The sequence below is a fragment of the Meles meles genome, chromosome 16 (assembly GCF_922984935.1).
Source record: "Meles meles chromosome 16, mMelMel3.1 paternal haplotype, whole genome shotgun sequence".
Lineage (NCBI taxonomy): Eukaryota > Metazoa > Chordata > Mammalia > Carnivora > Mustelidae > Meles > Meles meles.
Genome location: NC_060081.1, coordinates 62,604,282 through 62,624,826, shown reverse-complemented (window position 1 = coordinate 62,624,826; position 20,545 = coordinate 62,604,282).

Genomic DNA, 20,545 nt, shown 5'->3' with positions numbered 1-20,545 from the left:
TGGGTCCTTAGTGGGTGTGGGAGGGAGGATGGGGAGAGGAGGGGGGAGAGAGGAGATGGGGTAAAGAGAGAGGGAGGGAGGGAGAGGAGAGGAGAAGGGGAGAGGGAGGAGAAAAAGAGGAAGGAAGGAGGGAGGGCACGAGGAAGGAAGGGAAGAAGGAATGGAGGGAGAAAGAAAAGGAGGAAGGGATGGAGGAAGGGGAACAAGACGGAGGGAGGGAGACAACCAGCTGCTCTACTCCTGCCAGTCACTTTATGGGGTCCCCTTTCCTCAGCCCAGAGGAGGCCCCCCGGCCAGCTGGGCAGGCAGCAGTGTGTACCCTTCGATGCCAGCCACCGGCCCCTCCCACACTTCCTTCCCCCCACCCCCGCCCTCCCCCACCCTCTCCTGCACCGGAGGCAAGGCAAGCGCCGCCTGACTCCGGATTCTCTCCGAGTCGGCATTTTTCTTGCCATGCTGGGGCACAGGCACAGTCTCGGGGAGCCAGCACACCTGCCACGCCTGTGCTGACACACGGCTTTTCACAAAATAAGAAGAGAAAACGAGCCTGGATAATGGGGTGGACTGGGAACGGGGGTCCTGGCATTGCACAAAGGGTGGCCCCCACGGAGGATGCAGGGGTTCTTCCCCCACTGGCCCCATCCACCCCCATGGCTCCCCCGGCCCCTTCGGCACATGAAAGCAGGTGAAAATGTCGTGGGCACGGGTGTGGGCAGACACGGGCCGCCAGAGCAAGGGGTGCCCAGGAAAGAAGTCCTCAGCCCCTTGCCTGGGACAAATGTCAGGGCAGCCCCTTTTCTCCACCCTGCAAACGAACCCTCCGGAAATCTGCAAACACACACCAAAAAAATGGCAGGCAAAGATCAGCAGCACTAGAGCAATTTGACAAAATAAAATGCCCTTTTAAGAACATTCTATTAGCCTGCCGGTCCCTCTGTGGTTGATTTATTTGGGTTTTGTTTCTGCTAAAAACAAAATTGGTGTCATAGCTTCTTTGAAGAGATGAGAGAAAGCTTAGTTCCAGCAGCTCTGGGGGGAGAAAAAGGAGAACGTACAAATCTCCAGCCAGCACGCCACGCCAGATCTTCGAACCTCAGCCCCAATCAGCAAGGATGAGAGAAGAACAAGGAGCCACAGCAGCCTTTACTACAGAGCAGTGAGACCTGCCGGGCGTCCGAGCCAGAGACTTCAGTCACTGAGCCTCCCACCATCCCAGCAGGAGGCACTTACTCTCATTTAACAGAGGGCCGCTCAGGGAAGTGAAGTAACTTGTCCAAGGTCACACAGCGGGTAAGAGATGACTCAGGATATAAACTCAGCCCCCGCCCTGCTTCTGATTGTTCTTGCCTTTTTCTCTTTTCCTCCGCAAAGAGCCCATTGGTGGGCATTGTCAAAGAGAGGTCTGGGGATAAGAGTGTAACAGGAATTAGGAAGGCTGGGGAGGAATGAGGGGGAAAAAGAAACCAACCAGAGGCCACGTTAGGACAATGAAGGTCGTCACTGCCGTTTGCTGGGTCTGATCCCAGCTCCCTCTGGACCTGGCCAAACCAGCCAGCCCCGTGATTCCCTGCGGCTCTGGGCCTGGCTGGAAACAGGAGTGGGCATGCTGCTAGCAAATCCAGTCTGTGGGACAGAACCCATGAGGTCAGGACCCCCTACGAAGTCAGAGGGAAGCAGGGCCCGTAGAGCAGACTTGGGGCTAGAGTGGTAGGGGCCAGCTCAGGCCTCCCCAGATGGAGAAGAATGTGATGGCCACCCGGAATGGTCCTCTCAGATTTCATAGTTGGGCCACCCAAGAATCAATGGTAGTGTGACCTCAGCGGGGTCAGCAGCCGTGGCCCCCAGGACCCTTCCCACCCCAGGACATGAAATCCTGGCTCCTTTGGGCTAAGACAATGACAATTTCATTTACATGGCACATATATTGCCTTGGTAGGGGGTGTCCTACTAACCCCTACTAAGTTTGGTTTCCTGTGTCATCTGTGATCTGTTGGTAAGGAAGCAGGGAGCCAGGACCGAAAAGGGCCTCGGGAGCCACAAGATCTGGGGGGCCACAAGGTCAGTTAGTGATGTCTGCCAGAGACGAGGAGAGAGCCATACCCTGGCCATCCCCGTGTCCATCTGCTCTTGCCCATTATCTTCTCAGAGGGAAAGAAAGAGAGAGGCCCTCTGAGGAGAGGGAGCAGGAGGGTGTCTGTGGCCAGCCAGATCCACCCAGGGGCTGAAGGGTGACTCCTGAGTCCCTGTGTCCTGGTGTTACTGGTGTCCCCAATATTCCCTCCGTCAAATCCTTTGCTGTTTAAATTAGTCACAATTCCTTTTTTCCTGCCTGAACCCCAAAATAACTCTACCATGCACTTCCTGCTTCCTTCCCACCTTCAAGACACCATCAGCACAAGAACATGGGCAGCTAAATACAGGGTCCTCTGAAAGGTCTGTGGGCAGGAGGACTGCCCCAGAACAAGAAACAACTTCAAATCCACGGGATGCGATGGTTGCTGAGAGGACATTCTCTCCCTCTGGCCCCCCGCCCCCCCCCCCCCCGTCTCCCACTCACATCCCCCCTTGACTCTGTTATGGGGAACATCTCCCTTCTCTTCCACACGTGGCTTCCTGGGAAGCTCAGAGATCCCATCCCCCAAGCTGAGCACATCACCACTTCTCTCTGCCCTCCCCCACCCGGACCTGCCCAGGTGGGGTCCTCACCTGTCTCAACCGTGAGGAGCCAAGGAGCCATTCAAGTTGCTGCCCACGAGTGAGATGCAGACAGCCCCATCCCTAGAATGCAGGAGTGCAACCATGCTATTTCTCAACAGCGTCTGCCTGCCTGCCTGCCACACTAGCCTGTCACCTGGTAGTAAGTCATCATCATCATCATCATTATTATTATTATGAGCATGGGGAAGGTGGCCCAAGTGGGACCCCTGTCCCAGAATCTGCTCTCTGCTCAGAGTACTCAGTTGTACACCGAAGTCTCCTGCAGCGCTTCCCATAATGCAGATGTCTGGGCCCCATTCCCAGAGATCCCCCGTGGCTGGGATAGGGACCTGGCGGCTTGCCCAGGTGCCGCTGCTGCGAAGTCACCGAAGACAGCCTCCGCCCACACTGTCAGTCCCATTCAAAGTAACAGCCCTGGGGCAGAGATGGCTACGTGTTCAACAGAACCCACTTCCCCTAACTGGAGGCTATCCAGGTAGAGATCTTCCCTGGTTGAGCTTGCAAGTGGGCGTGGCCAAGTAACTGAATTCTGGCCAATGGAATGTGAGCGGAAGAGACACACACATTGACTCCCGCCCCTCCCCGGTCCACAGGAACCTCCTGCGCTATGCTCCACTCCCTCTTTGTTTGCCAAGATGCCCAGAGCCGGTGGAACCACTGGGTGGGAGGCCTGGGTCCCTGCATCCCCACAGGGAAAGCCACCTGCCAACACCCCGTTGGGCTTCACGTGAGAACTGAGCCTCTGTGCTGTTAAGTGACTGACACTTGGAAGGTTCTCAGTTACAGGATCTAGAAATACTTTAACTCGTGTTAAGGTAATTTCCTGTCTGGAGTCCGCCCTAGGAGACTGGGCCCAGGACTTCACCGGCTCCGTGGGAGATGTTTGGTAATTCTTGGGATGTGTTAAGAACCCACACCTCCGGACCTTCATCCTAACACTCTGTTCCATGAGTGAGAATTCAGACACGGAGCTTGAGGGCTCGTCTGGGACCAGCGCACCTGACCGCAGCAGCCTTCAGATGTCTTCTAAAGCTTCAGACCCCTCCCTACCCATGACCGTCCAACCACAATGGCAGGCCCCTGGCTCCCCCGACTCAAGGTTTTTCATGCCCCAGGGCCTTTACTGCATTCACTGTGCACTTTGGACACTCTTACCCACCCTCTTCTCATCGCTGCCCCCCTCATCCCTCAGGTCCCAGCTCAATATCAACTCCTCAGAAAGGACTCCTCTCCTACCTCGTCTCAGCGGGCACCCCATCTCCTTATCTCTAGGTCAGCACCCTATTTATTTTCTTTAGGGCACTGATCTCAATTTCCAGTCATGCATTTATTTGTTTTCTTCCTCATAGTCTACCTCTCCCCATAGACTAGCCAGTCCTCAAGGAAGGAGAGTGAAGGGAGAGGCCCTTTCCTCTTGTGACAAGCACAGTGCTGGGCACAGAGTAAGGTGGTCCATAACTATTTACTCAGTGAACAAATGGATGTCCCAACGTCAGCCTAGGGATTCAGACTTTGCAATGCCTGTTCCCAGTTCTGGAACTCCTGATGGAGTTACAAGGTCAAGACCACAGCCAACCCGCCACTGGAGAAGGCACCCAAGGCCAGCAGTTGGGGCTTACAGAGCAGACACAAACCCAGGACCAGTGCAGTGCACATCTCTGGGGAATGAAGTTCACGCCACTGACCAAAGGAAGGGTACCCCCAGGGGAATGCAGGGCACAGCCCCTGTAACCACACAGATCCCAGCTCTGGCCGGGGCCAGGTAGGGCAAGTAGACACTACCAGACAGATCACTGCCAAGCATCTGAGCTCCCTGCAAGCTGAGCAAAACCAGAAGGGTTCACTGGTCATCCCCAGCCCCACCGGGCTGAAAGCAGTGAATGAGTAATAATACCACGGTGTGGCCCAGGAGCGGCAAAGACGTGTTTGAGGTCCTGGCACCTGCTTCAGGATGCTCGGGGAGAGGAGGTGACATCTGAGTCCAGGCCCTGAGCCTCCCGTAAGAGCTGTCCAGGTATGAAAGGAGTTCTAGGAAGAGGGAACAGCTTTGGCAGTGGCCTAGAGACACAAAAAGGCATGTGGAGCTGGTGTCCCACTGGTGGACAGGCTAGGGTGGCTGCCAGGGAAGGAGCTGGCCTTCTCCTGATGCTCAGGCCAGGTGTTCCTGGTCACCACCCAACTGAAGTGTGGGAGAAGGGACTAACCGAATGAAATGGGTATGGAGGCACAAAAAGGTTACATGACCTACCCAAGACTTCACCATCAGCAATGGAAGAATCAGGATTTGAACCCAGACTCTGGGGATCCAACTCTTAACCCCCAAGAGTCATACTGGTTAGTAATGGGGGGCGGTTCTAGACTTTGAACCCCATTACAATAAACACCACCGTGGACTGAGTCCAGGGCATCACGGAAATACAGAGGAGAGGCCCCTGGCTCAGTCAAATCTCTACCTCATGGCCCTCTTTCCCTACTCCTAGTGCTGTGTCTGCTCAGTGCCTTCCCCGCAGCCACTCAATTCCTCCTAATATGCTCCCTGCTCAAAAAAATGCCTACACCCTCCACCCGGAGCACCCCCTTCTTGCTCCTCCCACGGACCCTGCCCTCCTCCTTAAATTGAAATCCTGCCCTGAAGGCACCCTCGCAGAAATCACTGCCCAGTAAGCTCTGCTAAACAAAATCCTGGGTCCAGCGGACAGAAACGAGAAAACACAGTTTTCTGCATTGCACAACACCCAAGGGGGGGCTCCAGCATCCCACATTCTGACTCCACACACCCTGACCCTGGTCCCACAGCCCCAGGGGCCAGTTGTGCCCAGAATGAAGGCTCCAGGACAGGGAAGGGGATGCAAAGAGCATTTTAAAGCCACTGGAGAAAACACCAGGTGGGGAAACTTCTCGATCTGGGCACCACGGGAGGAGGGGCCAGGGGAGGAAGGGACGCACTGGCTTCCCGGGTTCTTCACTTGAGGCTCCGAAACAGAAATAATAGCAAGGATCCCTGTCCTGGGCTGCAGCCGCAGCACTTCCCGCGCGTGCAGGCGGTGGAGAAAGTGCTGACGGGGGAGGCCGACGAGCCGTGCACATTGTAATTCACACCACAACGGCATCTCCCGGCCTCATGGATTTCTCATTGAAAAATTATGTGATGTCTTTTTGGAAACCCAATACTGAGTTATTGATATCGTGAAGGCGGCCGGCTCTCCACTGCCGGCTTATTAGCTTTACACTTTCTGAAGGACTTTTTATTCCCCCTCTCTAATTTTCAAGTCCGTTTTTCCCTTTTGGGTTTAAATTGGATCACCGTGCTTGAGTGAGCACCTGCCAGCGCGTGCCTGGGGAGTGGGCCTTCTGCGTACCTGGGAGTGGGTTCCTCTAGAAACACGTCAAAGTGTGTGTGTCCATCTGTGTGTTTCCCTGCCGGCATAAGTGAGAGCATCTAGCGGGGTGTGCACACACATCTCTGCATGCTTAGCTGGGAGGGGGAGGGGGACTTCCAGCTCTGCCTATGGGCAGGCACGCCCACGTGCAAACGTCGTGCCTTGTGTGTGCACTGCGTGTGTGCTAGCCACGTGTCCGCTGGTGTGTTGCGAGCGTAGTTGCAGGCGTGTGCACGGGGATGTGTGTGGGTACCTATGTACGGACAAGGAGCTGTGTGGGTAGGTGTATATGGGGGCGTGCAGAGAGCTAGCCTCGTGGCTGAGTGGCCACACGTGTGTTTGCTGCAGGTCCACGCGCGGGTGTGTGTCTAGGGACATATGAAGGTGTAGGCATGCATGGGAGTGTGCGTAGGTGTATCTTTACAGCTGCGTAGCCACATAAGGGTGGGTGCATCTGTATGTCTGTCTCATTATCTATGTGGATGTTTCCCTTTTTTTTAAGATTTTATTTATTCATTTGAGAGAGAGAAAGAGAGACAGAGCACAAGCAAAGGGAGCAGCAGAGGGAGAGGGAGAAGCAGACTCCCTGCTGAGCTGGGAGACAGACACAGGGCTCGATCCCAGGACCCCAAGATCATGACCTGAGCCAAAGGCAGATGCTTAACCAATGGAGCCTCCCAGGTGCCCCGATGTGGATCCATTTTCGCACGCATGTTCATCCATGTGTACCTCTGTGTCTTCATGTCTGCACATGTTCTTGGGTCTCTACGTGTGTTTGTGAGAGGCAGACCTGCCGTGTTGTTGAGAACCTGGGTTCTAGGGTCACAAAGCCTGGGGACCAATCCTAGTTTCGCCTCATGCTCTGTGTGACCATGGACTGTTTTCCTAAACTCCCTGGGACTCAAGTCCTAATCTGCTCAGTAAGGATAACGCAGCCTTACCGAACAGCACCAGCATGAGGATTAAGTGGGCAGAAGTGCATAAGGCAGGCGGCACGGGGCCCCAGGAGCGCTCAGGCCACGTGAATCACTGCGCAGTGACTCTCGGTGCGTGTCAGAGGTGGCAACCCCACACCAAGAGATGGGAAGTCCTATCACCAGCTCTACCTGCTGGAGCTCCGGCTTGCTATCTGAATCAGTTTCGTGCCTGGTATCGCCACGCAGGACCTTTGCACAGACATCTCTGTGGACCTGACAGCCTCCACTTGCTCCAAACCATGCTGCTGGGTGTTGGACACGCGCCTGACCTGTGCAGAGGTGCAAAGGTGAGTCAGGCAGCATGTAGCCGCCAGGAGCTTAAGCCACGAAGAGCATGGTGGGTAAAGCATCTAGAATGAAATACACAGGGTGCCTAAGGTGCTCTGAGGTTCCACGGAAGAAACAACCCCACATTAGGGGTGGAATGGCTTTGTAGAAGCATTGATTCTCCAGGGGGGGCCTCAGGCAGTGGAAAGGATTTCTACAGAAGCCCTAGGAGTCCAGGGAGAAGGAGAGGCTTGTCTGTCCCCCTCAAAGCCTCTGCTCCTTGAAGCGAGCTGACACTGGGCGCTCAAGGACAGGTGGTCAGAATCCCAGCTCTGGGAGTCTGGTGAGAGTACGTCTGAGTTTTAAGATGTCTGTGGTCCAGTGAGGAAGAAGGCTCACCCGATATGACTGATGATGGGTCCCTCTCCCATCAGACCAGTGAGGAGCCCCTCTAGTTAGACTCGGGAAAATAAAGAGGGGTGGCATTCAGCTGCTGCACTCAGAGGCACAGAATCTGCAGAACTTGGCACCAACTGTATACTAAAGGCACATGTCAATTCCCATTTCGAGTTCTCAACAGCTACATGTGGCCAAAGGCCACCATACTGACAGAGCTGTTCTAGACTTCCAAAAACAGAGAGGCCCATTTACTATGTTCAGCCAGTAACTTCTCTAGGCAGCCCCAAAATGTCAAATTCCAATATGCAGAGTTGGCCCAGCACAGGGCACAGACCAAGCTGCCCTCCTGGAAAGCAGGAACATACCTTTCCTTCCCTCCTGCCAAGGCTGCAAGTCCGGGCCTCAGGGCCAGGTAGAGCTGCAGAACATCAAGGTCAATGGCTGCAGTCAGACACAGGCTTGGTAGGGAAGGGCAGGAGAGGACAGGGGAAGGCAGGAGGGGCGAGCTGGTAACCTGAACAGACAGCAGCTGAGTCAAGTGCTTGAAATGGCATTTGTGGGGCCTTACTGAGAAACACTTTGAGGGGTGAGCTTCCTTTTCCAGAACCAAGGCTCAAGGTTCAACAAGGTCAGGTGAGCTCTAGGCACACATAGATGGAACTGATGAATAGAAATGACTCGGACACTTGCTTGACTCCTGGGACAACTGTGTAACCCATCCCTGGTCACCTCCCCAGGGACCCCAACATCCAGAAGACACCCGGACCTCCTCTACACTCATGACCTTCATCCCCACCCCACAATCACAATTAGTCCCCAGGCCCCTTTTTCTATCTATGGTCTCTTCTCTCCTGCTAAGGGCAAAGTGGATGGAGAAAAGAAGTTCTCAACTGGGAATCGGAAAATCTGAGCTCAAATCCCAGCTCCTTAGTTGGGTAGCCTTGGGGAAAACCATCCATCTTTCCATTCATGCCTTCATGCTTTCATCATCCATTCATTCATTCACTGCGTGCCTTCACGGGGTTCAGAGCAAGAGCTCTGGACTGAGACAGCCCCAGTTTGGTCCCCACTGTGCCACTTACTAGCAGAATGAACTTGAGAAAGTGCTCTACCCCTCTGGGCCAACATGTCTCCTATAAGACAGGGAGCCCTACCTCCTCACCGCATCGGAGCAAGGTGCAATGCCTTTGGCCCAGGGTCCATCTGTCAGTCTGCCAGTCAAAGGTTCTGGGGAGAGTGTCTACGGTACACTGGGGGCTAGGGATAGAGCGTGAACAAGACAGGAATGAACCCACTTCAAGGATCTGTCATTCTCGTGGGTGGTGGGGCAACAAAACAGTCACCACAGTGCCCAGCTGGTGATGGGAAAGTCAGTGCCCACCCATCCCCCCATCCCTCTCCTGCTCTGTCTCCCAGCCACTCTGTGCATCACAGGATGGACCTCCATTGCCTTAAGCCCAAATGGGACCAATGGCAAGTGGAAATCGGGCTCTTTGACATGAACTTGAGAGAGTTGTGTTGGAGCCTGGAAGCCAGCAGGACACCAAACTCACAAGTGTGGTCAATGCTTTGCGAAGGACGCCCAGACCACAGTCTGTCCACCCCCACTCACAACCCAGTAGGGACGAAGTCCCACGGAGCACCAGGGCTCCTTTCTCCATCCAGCCCACCAGGGTCTTAGGGTTGGGACTCACTTAGCAGGGGGCGGGGTGGGGGCAGCCAGCACCCTCAAAGCTTCCAGAAACCAGCAGCTGCTCCCACACTGTGGTAACATAACACAAACACCGATACGGCAAAAGAAAAATATCCTTTTTCTTGGATTCCTGCTGATACTCCAGATGTGAGCGCACGCGCGCACACACACACACACACACACACACACACGGACCATTTTTCTTTTTTCTTTTTTTCTTTCAGAGAAAGAGAAAGGCCCCAAGCATTCCGTTCTAAACCCTTTCCACAAGAAAGGTGTTCTGTGCTGTGCCCCAGTAGGTCTGTGTGACTGTTAAAATGCATTCTTTTTTTTTATTAGATGAATTGCATCATTAAATTACATTATAAAAGCTAAAAATGCACCATTAATTTTCAAAAACAATAGTAAATACATCTCATTTCTAATACATGATTCTGCATTTAATTTTTGCCCGGGGCCTTGCCTTTTTTTTTTTCCCCAGCCTCACTGTCTCCCTTTATGCAGACTATATAAATGGAACTAAATTGCCAAAGAAATTTTTGCCAAATGTCCGTAATGTGAAAATAAATGAATTTCTAATTGGCTGTTGCAAAAAAGAAAAATTACTTTTTGATCTCAGCTCAGCCAAGCAAAAATCTACCTAGCCTGGGTAATAAGATGCAAGCATATTGCAGGCAACGAGCAGAGAGACAAAAGGCCAGCAAAGTGGCTGTCAGAACACAATTTCTTCTCTCTCCTCCGGCCTCCTCCTAGTCCCCCGCAGGAGCACTTGGGTTTCACAGGGACCCTGGGACCTGGACAGAGTGCCGCTCAACAGCAGGGGGTAAGCTTCCTCTGCTCCTTCTCTGGCTCTGCAACCCCCGCAATTTACTTGACCTCTCTTAACCCCCAGTTCCCAATCATCATGTCTGTCTTCCGTGGGCTGGTCTGCAGGGGTCGTGGGTTGAATTGTGCGCCCCACCCCTGCCAAATTCCTGTGCTAAAGCTCCAGTCCCCCAGACTTCAGAATGTGACAGTGTTTGGAGAGAGGGTCTCCAAAGAGGGGGTCAAGTTCATATGAGGGCACTAGGGCAGGTCTGAGGCCAACAGGACAGTGTCCTCAGAGAAAGGACCGAGATAGGCACAGAGGGAAGATGGCGTGAATAGACCCAGAGAGAAGGCGACCATCTACACACCAAGCAGAGAGGCCCTTCCCTCACAGCCTCAGAAGGAACCGACTGCCAACATCTTGATTTTGGACTCCAGACTGGGAGAAAATAAGTCTCTGTGATTGAAGGCACTCCCTCCATGGTCCTTCGTTACAGCTGCCCCAGGAGACAATTCCTGGAGGTTCGAGATGTCAGCGAACTTGCAGACACACAGAGGTGAGCGCAGCCCCTGGTCGACCCAGGGCCCTCCCAGCCCGCTGCCAAAAGGAGGATATTCAAGAGCTTCTTCCTGAACACCTGGCTTTGCCTCTGTCCACAGGACCACTTGATCTCAGGAGCCGGACTCCACTTGGCTGCTAAAGCCACCCCTCTCAGGACCTTCTCCCATCTCACAGCTGAGCCCCATGCCTGACCCCATCGTTCCCCTCCCGGGGTCACGTCCCCACTGGTAACAAGCCTGAGGCCTAAGCACCTTCAGGTCCAGGCTTTGGTGCCGGGCCCAGCCGCCCTCCTCTACCTGCCCTCCGGCATCATACCATGGCCGGACACGCACCGGAGAAATTCATTTTGTGCATGATCCCTCTTTTCTCTCTCTCTTTCTTCCTTCCCTCCTTCCTTCCATACCCCCCTCCATCCTTCCTTCCTCCTTTTCTTTCTGTGCATTTTGAGCCTGTACCCAGAGCCTTTTGTAGGTCCCCGAGCCTGGGATTTCATAGTCCCTGCCCATTGTCACCCTGGCTTTTACAACAAGCTCAGAGCCATTGGAGAGGTGACCCTAGCCTAAGAGGGAAGAAGGAGTCTCCTCCCAGCTGCAAGAAGGAGCAGGGTGAGGGGGTCGAAGGGATCTATCACAGCCACCAGCCGCCATAGACAACCAAGGGGACAGCTGTGTCATTCACTGAGCAAGACCCGAGGCCCCATAACACCCAGCTTATACACAGGTGGGAATCCTCCGTGGGAGAAGGTCACAGCGCTTCAGGGACGTCTGTGAGCCCTGACCAGGAGGACGTCCGCTGAGGTGGCCACACAGAGAGGAGGTCTGAGGAACCAGTCCCATATCTGAGGAGATTTGAGGAACCACCTACCTTCTGGTAGGGCACCAGAAGGGCAGGGTCTGGGTTCTGACTGAGACTGAATTTCCTGCCAGTTCAGGGGACCATGGGGTAAGGATTAGAGTCAGAATTCATTGATTTAAAGAGAAGACTTAACTGGATATTTCCTCCTCATCTGAGTTTCTGCCATGAGCTTCAAAACAACACACCCCTCTAGGGCCACACCCCTACCTGCCCCTCATTCCCTGAACACACACAGTTGGTCATCGGCTCTGCACAGGAGTTCTCTCTGCCTGCAATATGTCCTTTCCCCTTGCTGCACTTGAAGAACTCCTATTCACCCATGAAGCCCCATCTCCCGTGTCCTCTCTTCTGTGAATGCTTCTCTAGCTCCCCCAGGCTGGCCCACCCACTCTCCAAATTTCCCAAGGAGCTTCTAGAAGGTACAGTTGACTCCACAGTACCCACTTACTCTGCCTTTCCAGTTAGAATTCCAGGATAGGCAACACTCCCCACTTCCACTCCCTTATCTTTACCTTCTCTGCCTTCCCCGGCACAGTCCTAAAATCCAACCTATTTATACTTTGGAGGGGGCAGGAAACACAGGCAGCTGGACAGTGCTGTCATATCCCTTCACAGTGGAGGAAACCGAGGGTCAGAGAGGTGAAAGGACTTGGTCAGGATGTCACAGCTCGGAGGTAGTGAGCTCAGTTCAGACCCAGGCCATCTGGTCCCAGAGCCCACTCTTGAGATACTTTCTCTGCCCCCATCACATGTGTGTTCAGACAGATTACCCCAACCTTTTCCCCCTGGGCATCCAGGGAGCCCCCTGGGACCTCACCTGTGAGGTGGGACGAGGGCAGGGGCCCAGACAGCCCCTGAACAGGCAGAGGCCATCAGAAGAGCTCCTGTTCTCAGCCACAAGTCTGGGGTCCAAACTCCCCTCCAAGGAAGCCCCACCCAGGAAGGTCTCAGATCACGGGATTTGGGGGGAGTCTGTAGGGAGCAATCATGCAGACAGTGGCTGGGGTGTAGGCTGAGTTGCCAGGGGCGGATCTGACCAGGGCTGGACTGGGGAGCGAGAAGAGATCTATAAGCAGAAGGCAGGGCATCTAGACACAGAACAAAGAGAGGCCGTGGTGCTAGGTGGGAGGTCAGTGCCTGATGGACATGATCCCTCTACGTCCACAGACCCCTTCCAGCCAGGATGGGCTTGAGGCAGAGTCTAGAAAGGCCGAGTCCCTACCAGACACCTCAGGACTGTTAACCCTCATCCCTGCATGGGGGCAGCAAAGGAAGCGCAAGTGGGGTTTGCCCAGTGAACCATGTACAAGAACTTTGGATTCCTTCAGAGGGGCTTCTTAGCAGGGCCAGCTCTGAGGGACCAAAGACGAGCAGAGCAGAGAATCAGAGAGAGACACCCGATGGTCCTAAGTCTCCATCCCAACCGCAGGGACTGGCTTCCTGCAGCACCACTTTCAGTCCCGGGAGCTCTGCTGTGAGTCTCTGTCACTTGCAGTCACTGAGTTCTGCCCAGCACTTCATGCTTGAGCTTCATAAAGTCCTGCTCTCGCCCTCGCCCTTGGCTTCCTGGCAACTCCCCATTCCTCAACTGACTGAGGGGTCCGTTACTTGCAACACAAGAGCTTTGGGTCAGATAGATCCCAGGCGACCCCTTCCTTGGAGCTCTGGCCCTCGGTCCTAAAAGAGGCTGTTCGCTGACCTTGAGGACCCCAGAACGATTCCAGACTTTGAGCCACCAACCAGGCAGTTTGTAAAAATCTCTTTTTCGCTTTAGTGTGCATATTAATTACCTTGAAACAGGTGCAGAATCAACCTCGTTTATTATTTCTTTGAGCCCATAATGGCAGTTGCTGAGAATAAATCCCGTTAACCCAGGGAAAGGATTTATAGCCCCAAATTTACACCAGCCGTTTAATCATAGCACCTTTGCGCAGACAGACTTTCTCGAGAACAATTTGCCCCACAATTTGTCAGTGGGAAAATGGCCTCATATAAACGTTTGGAGGAAATAAATGCTAATCCAAAGCTCAGTCTTTCATTCTCCTAATTGCCCAGGGAATATAAAGGAGACAAACTTATTTACTCACAGCAGGAAGGGAGCTGTAATAAAGCATCCCCATTGTGGGCTGAAATCAGTCCCTGACAGGGAGGGGAGGAGCCTGGGGATTTACACTGTGGGGGCGGGGGGAGGGGGGGGCACTGGGCAGTGAGACAGCCCAGTGTCTCAAAAGTGTCTCAAAGCCCTTCCCTGCATTTTAAAGAGGTAAACCTCTTAGAGTTGAGTCGATTGGAGGCAGATCAATGGCTCAGCTGACATATCAGTCCCTCCCTCGAGCCATCCTGGGCCTCCCTAACCCCCAAGCTGGCTGTAGGAAGTGTTCTGGAGAAAGGGGACAGATTAGGCCCCCAAGGCTACCGTGGGGCAAAGAGGAGGTAGAAGGCGGTAAGACCACCAGGCACTTAAGAGCAGGCACTGTGGTGAAGGAGAGACCCAGGATAGCTTGCTGGGGAAGAAAGACGTCACACTTCTACCTCATTCTTCCCGGGATACTCAGTGGCTGCTGTGGACTATCCCTCTCTGATCTCTCTCCTCTGCAGGAGTTAAGGGTCCCTGTTTCAGGGTAAGAGACTTTTTCTGACCTCATGGCATCATAGCTAGGACTGCTGAGAAGTCCTCCTATAACATAGGAAGTGAACCACATGACCCTACAGGGTGCCATTCTCATAGACTAGAGTGAATGATGACACCAGGAGACAACCTGTGCAACTGTTCAGATACTGTCTTGGGACCAAAATATTTAAGGAATGTCTCATCTGTTCTCCTCTCCATCCCCTCCTGTCTTTCCCTGGGCATGAAGTTACCTTCCCAAAGGGGCTGAGGACATGAAGGCCAGGGTCGCACCTCCAGACTTCTACTCTTCCTATCTGTAGGGGCCTGGTTAGCCAGAGGAACTTACTTGTAAACCCCGGATATAGGGGCGGGCCAGGCCAGATAGCCGTATCCAATCAGTGGGGTGAGCATATATTAACTGTGGTGAGTTGAAATCTCATTGGCCACCTGTGTGTGGGCGGGGCTCAGCCACCTCTATAAAGGTTAGTCTGTGAGGCTGGGAGGGTGGAGAAGTAGGAGGAGTTAGAATAGCCGTTAGAGTAGGAGGAGGAGTTAGAGTAGCCTTCAGAGTAGCCGTTGGGAGCCATTAGGAGTGATAGCGTCGGGTCATCGGGAGCATGGGGAGTGGCATTGCTGGGAGTGGCACCGCCCCCAGCAGCGGCACCACCCGCAACCCGCCTTGCCGTGGCCCCGCCTCGACCAGCCTCGTTGCCCCGAGCTGCGGCCTCGCCAGAGCGGCGTCATTCCAGGGAGCGGCCTCGTCTGGAGCGGCATCTTCATCATCGGGTGCGGCCTTCGTCCAGCGTGTGGCCTCGTCCACAGCGGCTTCGTCTGGGGAGCGGCCTTGTCAGAGTGGCGTCATGGGGAGCAGAGTCTGTGTCGTCAGGGTTGTCGGCCTCATCGTCCTCGCCTCTTTGTCATCGGGAGCGGCGTCCTTGTGGTCATCGCCTCTACGTAAGAAATGGCCCCAACCGGTCGGTTTGATTTTCGATGCTTGGCTTGAAATAAAGCTTTGCTTGATTTTCGCTTTGTGTCAGTCTCGTTCCTTTGATCACGGACCCTAACACTATCCAGCCTCTAGGCTTCTCTCTTATGTCTTGACTCCATCCCCCATCTCCCCAACTCTGATTCAGTTATATTGTTGCAGATCATCCTCAGAATGGCAGAGAGTGTCTGGATTTGAATTCAACACAGCCACTAACCAGCTGTGTGGCCATTTGCCATTTACTCAACCTTTCTGAGCTTCCATTTCCTCCTCTGTAAAAAGAGAATGATATCACCCAGGGTTGCTGTAAGATTAGAGATAATGAATGTTAAGTGCCCTAGCATGTCACAATGCTCAGTGGATGGTTATTACTGTAGGCAAGGATGAGGGGTCCCAGGAGACTTCTCCACACCCATCAGCAAGGAAGGTGAAAAGTTCCTAGAGGATAGAAGGACTGTCTCACAAGAAACCAGAGAGCCCACAGCAAAGGGCAATGAAGGCTGGGATGAAGATCTTGGTTGCTCAGAACAGCAGCACTCCAGCCCAGGGGAGAAGCCACATCCTCTAAGACTTAGGATATTACAAAACTTAGGATATTACACTTAGGATATTACAAAAGATCCCTGGGCAGTGATGAGCCAGGACCCGGATGGGGGTAGTTAGCTCTGTACTCGGGCACCAAGAACAGTTTCACGAAGCTCAGACATGGCCAGGGCTGTGAGTGATGGGGGGCTGCCTCCCTCAAGAACCTACTAGGTCCCAAGTACTTCACTGCTTCTCGGGACAATTGTCAGCACAGCCACGTGTCCAAGAGACAGTCGTCACCATAAGACCATAGACTTGTCTGTCTTGTTCAACACTACATCCCTAATACATAGAAAAGTACATGACCCATGACCTATAGTAGGTCCTCGATAAACATTTGCTAAATGAATGAACAAACCCTCTGGGGTAGGGTGTCTTTATTACCATTTGACAGGAATGGCTCTGAGAGGTTAAGTGACTTGTCTAAAGTCACACAGCTACAGAGGGAAGAGAAAAGGGAAATCCCTTATAAGCATTGGTACTATGCCAGCCACTACCTGGGGAGCTTCACCTACATCACCCCATTTGCTCTTTACAGCAGCCTCAAGAGGAAGACACTCTTGTCCCCATTTCATAAAAAGTGAAATCTGCAGGGAGGTTTTAAGTGGCTGGCCCAAGGTTGCACAAGCCCTGGGGCCTTGTGAAAAGCCGACCCCCATTATTCTGTTTTGCTCCTCATGACTCTGCCTCCCCATAAAAACTGCTCAGGACAAGACAATGCGATGTTTTAGTGACAGGAGGGCAGGAAGCTCCCGAGGAAGTGGGAGGCCAGGGCTGAGGCTGAAGCCGTGCCTGTGATGGATGGCAGACACCACGAGCACACGAGCACACCCACACCTTGGGAACATCTGTGCCTCCTGCGTGAGAGAGAGAAGGGATGCTCGGGGGAGGGAAATGACAGCCCGGATGGCAAGAAGTGCCGGTGACAGTAGCTGGGATCATAGAAGAATCGCTCCAAGCCCGGGAGAAGTGCCCTCCAAGAGATGCCGTGCTTTCCACTAACCACAGGCCAGGGAGAAAAGCATCTTATCCTGGCCTGATTCTGGATTGGGTCACTGGAAAATTCTTTTCCTCAGTTTTTAACTTTTTAAATTACACAATTAATGTATGGGGACACTCTCTCTATTTCAAAAAAAAAAAGAGATAAATAGAGTAAAAAGATAAAGCTCCCTCTTGCTCCACCCCCCACCCACCCACAATCTCACCCCTCCCCAGAGGTAAACACTTCTTTTCCATTTGGTGTGTTTCTTACCAGACTTTTCTGTCTCTCTTTTGTTCTCATGACCTTACACACATGAGTGCGTGTGTGGGTGCACATACACACACACACACACACACACACACACACATCTATGTAACCACAAGAAAGGATATGGTTTGTTCCATGTGCTTATATTTTGACACAGATGACACCTTACTTCAAGTTGCCATTCCGCAAACTTGCTTTCATAACCTAATGGTAAGCTTGGAAGATATTTCCATCCATCCTGATGAAAGAGATCCTTCCCACTGCGCTAGCCGCTATCAGGCACTCAGTGTGGACATAACATTGCTGATTCGGCCCAACGCTTCATGACAGCGCTATGGATTGTCTCTAGTACTTTACTGCACCCTAGAATTCTCCAGCATCACTTCCACCATATTCTGTGAGTCCAAGCAGGTCATGAGGCCAGCAGAGATTCACAGCTTAGATTGATTGGTGGGAAAACAGACTCTTTTTCTTCATGAGAGGGACTAACCCAATACTGTGTCCATGATCTTCAATTTATCAATAGTCCACTCCCTGCCACAATGACTTTCATCCCTCCTGCATTCAAGATGTGTTCATTCTCTCTTCCAAAAAATGCCAATCCCCTGTGGCTTCACACTCAGGCTCAGTGTCCTGGGTCTCACCTGCTTGTCTGAGTCAACACAGGCTATGTAACAAAATACCATAGCAATAGCAACTGTCGCCTGGGGTTGCAACAGAGACTTGTTTTCTCATAAACATGTTCTAGAGGCTGGAATTCTGAGATCAAGGCACCAGACCCACTGGGTTACAGGGAGGGCTCTCTTCCCAGCTTACAGACAGCCACCTCCTTGCTGCGTCTTCACACAGCCTGAGCTCAGTGCACACACATAGACAGAAGGAGGGCTTTTTCCCTCTTCCTCTTCCTAGGAGGCTCGATCCTATCAGATTAGGGCTCCACCTTTATGACCTCCCTTCACCTTAATTATCTCCCAAAGACTCCATCTCCAAGGACAGTCATGCTGGGGGTTGGGGCTTCCCCATATGAATCTGGGGAGGCAGGATTCAATCCACAGAACTTCTGAACCAGAGCCATGGGTAGATGAGGCTTGTGGGGTGCAGCTCCTCCTGGCCCCCACCAAGACCCAGCATGTAAAGGTGAAAAGGAGGCAGGGTATCCACAGTAGACATTCCTAACCAAACAGGGGAGAAAAAGTCCTTGGTTCATAGTGGTACCACAGTCTAGCCAAGCACACGTTCCCAACGCATTCCTAGGGGCAGAGGACAGCCCATGTGTAGGGGCCAGTTTGGCTCCCTGGGAGTAATTCCCTAGTCCAAAAGAAGGATGATAAAGAGGGGAGAATCAAGAGTTCTCTGTGGCTTTTGCCTTTCCTCTCTGAACTCCTGAGTCTCTCCCTCTTCATAACCCTTCTTCTTAATCCAGAAATGGCTGGCATTTGCAGCTTAATGGTTTTCTCAGCCTGCTTCATGTTCATAAAAAAGTTGGGGACTCAGAGGGCTATTTTCACCTTGAACAACTATGGGAAACTATGGGCACTTTTAAGTCCAAGCTTTCTGTGTTTTCACTGATACACTTCTCTTGAAAACTTTATGGGTTTCCTATGCAGCTGCTGAGTTTCACTCCAGTTGAGACAATTTCTCTCCCCCCTCTTTCTCATTCTCCCTCCAGCTCTTTCTCTCTCTTTCCCTCTCCCCTTCCCTCTTCTATGGGGCCTTAAGAATCTTAGAAGCCATTTTGTGTTACCAAGAGGATATGAGTACCATCTTAAATCTTTCAGACACCTTAATAAGGGGTCTTATAGCCACATCATTGATTCTATCTTTTTTTTAAGATTTTATTTACTTATTATCAGAGACAGTGTGAGCACTGGGGGAGGAGCAGAGGGACAGGGACAAGCAGACTTCACACTGAGTGCAGAGCCTGATGTGGGGCTCCATCCCATGACCCTGAGATCATGACCTGAGCTGAAACCAAGAGTCAGATCCTTAACCAACTGAGCCATCCAGGTGTCCCAGACTCTATCTTTAGGATAGGTCTCATCTCACTTGAATTTTTTACTAGTTGGAGAGGCTGGAGAAAAAAGCTAGTTTTGTTTTTCAATGCCAGCAAGTCCTTGACCTTCTATATTCTCTAAAATCTGCTCACAGACTATATTCCTCCTTACTGAGCTCATGTCTCTCCTCTCGCATCTTCAGATCCATCTAGGCGCAGGCAAGCAGCCCTCCAAGGTCTTCTCATTCTGTCCAGAGGTCTTCTTAGGTAGACCCACAAGTGCATAAGCCCATTTTCTATCTTCCAAGCTGCCACGGGCAGATGTCCCAATTGTCCCCCTCCCAATATAACACAAGTTGCCCTTCTTCCAGCCTCTGACAGCCCCTCACTAACCCCACAGCATCTTCCCACCACTCAGCCCCTAAGCCAAGGCCAAATAGTTCAGGTGTTCGTTACAGCAACACTCTATTTCCTGTACCAACTTCTGTACCAATCGTCTAATGCAGTGTGACCAGTCACCTCAGAACTGAGTGGTCTAAAATAATAATGAGTGGGGTGCCTGGGTGGCTCAGTTGGTTAAAGCCTCTGCCTTCAGCTTAGGTCATGATCCCAAGGTCCTGGGATAGAACCCTGCATCGGGCTCTCGGCTCAGCAGGGAGCCTGCTTCCTCCTCTCTCTCTCTGCCTGCCTCTCTGCCTACTTGTGATCTGTATCTGTCAAATAAATAAATAAAATCTTTAAAGAAAAATAAAATAAAATAATAATGAGTTATTATTTCTCACAATTTTACAGTTTGACAGGTTCCCTTGCTGGTGGTCTTGTCCAGGATGATAGACTCTGTAACATCCCTGACAGCCTGGAGCTCTAAGCTTCGTCATAAGTCTACCAGTGTGCCCCGGAGGTGTGAGACGCTTGGCCCTTGGGACTAAATAGAGCACAACAAGGACAAGAAAACAAGTGCTAGAAGTTTCTTCATTAATGCAGTAAGAACCACTGGAGCTAATGGATTCTGACATAGGGAGATTCATTAACAGAGGGATTCATCAACAGAGGTGTAAAGCAAGGAGGTGACAGTTGGCTCTACACTGCCCTTGCCTTACCTGGAACCTGGATCCCAAACTTCAAGAGGTACTTGGCCAGACCTGAGTATATTAAGGACATGATCAAACAGTGAGAGGACAGAAGATGTCATCGAGGGAGGATCAAACAGCAGGAACTAGTTGGGAGCAGTTCTACTGGAAGAGGAGAAGACCCAGGGGTAAGATCTCATTGCTCTGGACCTTAGCTGCTTTTTTTGGAACTAGTGGGTCAGTTATTTTGCTTTAAGCTAGAATGCACACAGGCTAGGCTCTGTGCTTTGTACCTGCATCTTTTTTTCAATCCTTATAGTGAGTTGTGTGTCCGCGTTCTGCAGAGAAACAGCGCCCGTAGGATATGTATATACATGGAGATTTATTTGGAGGA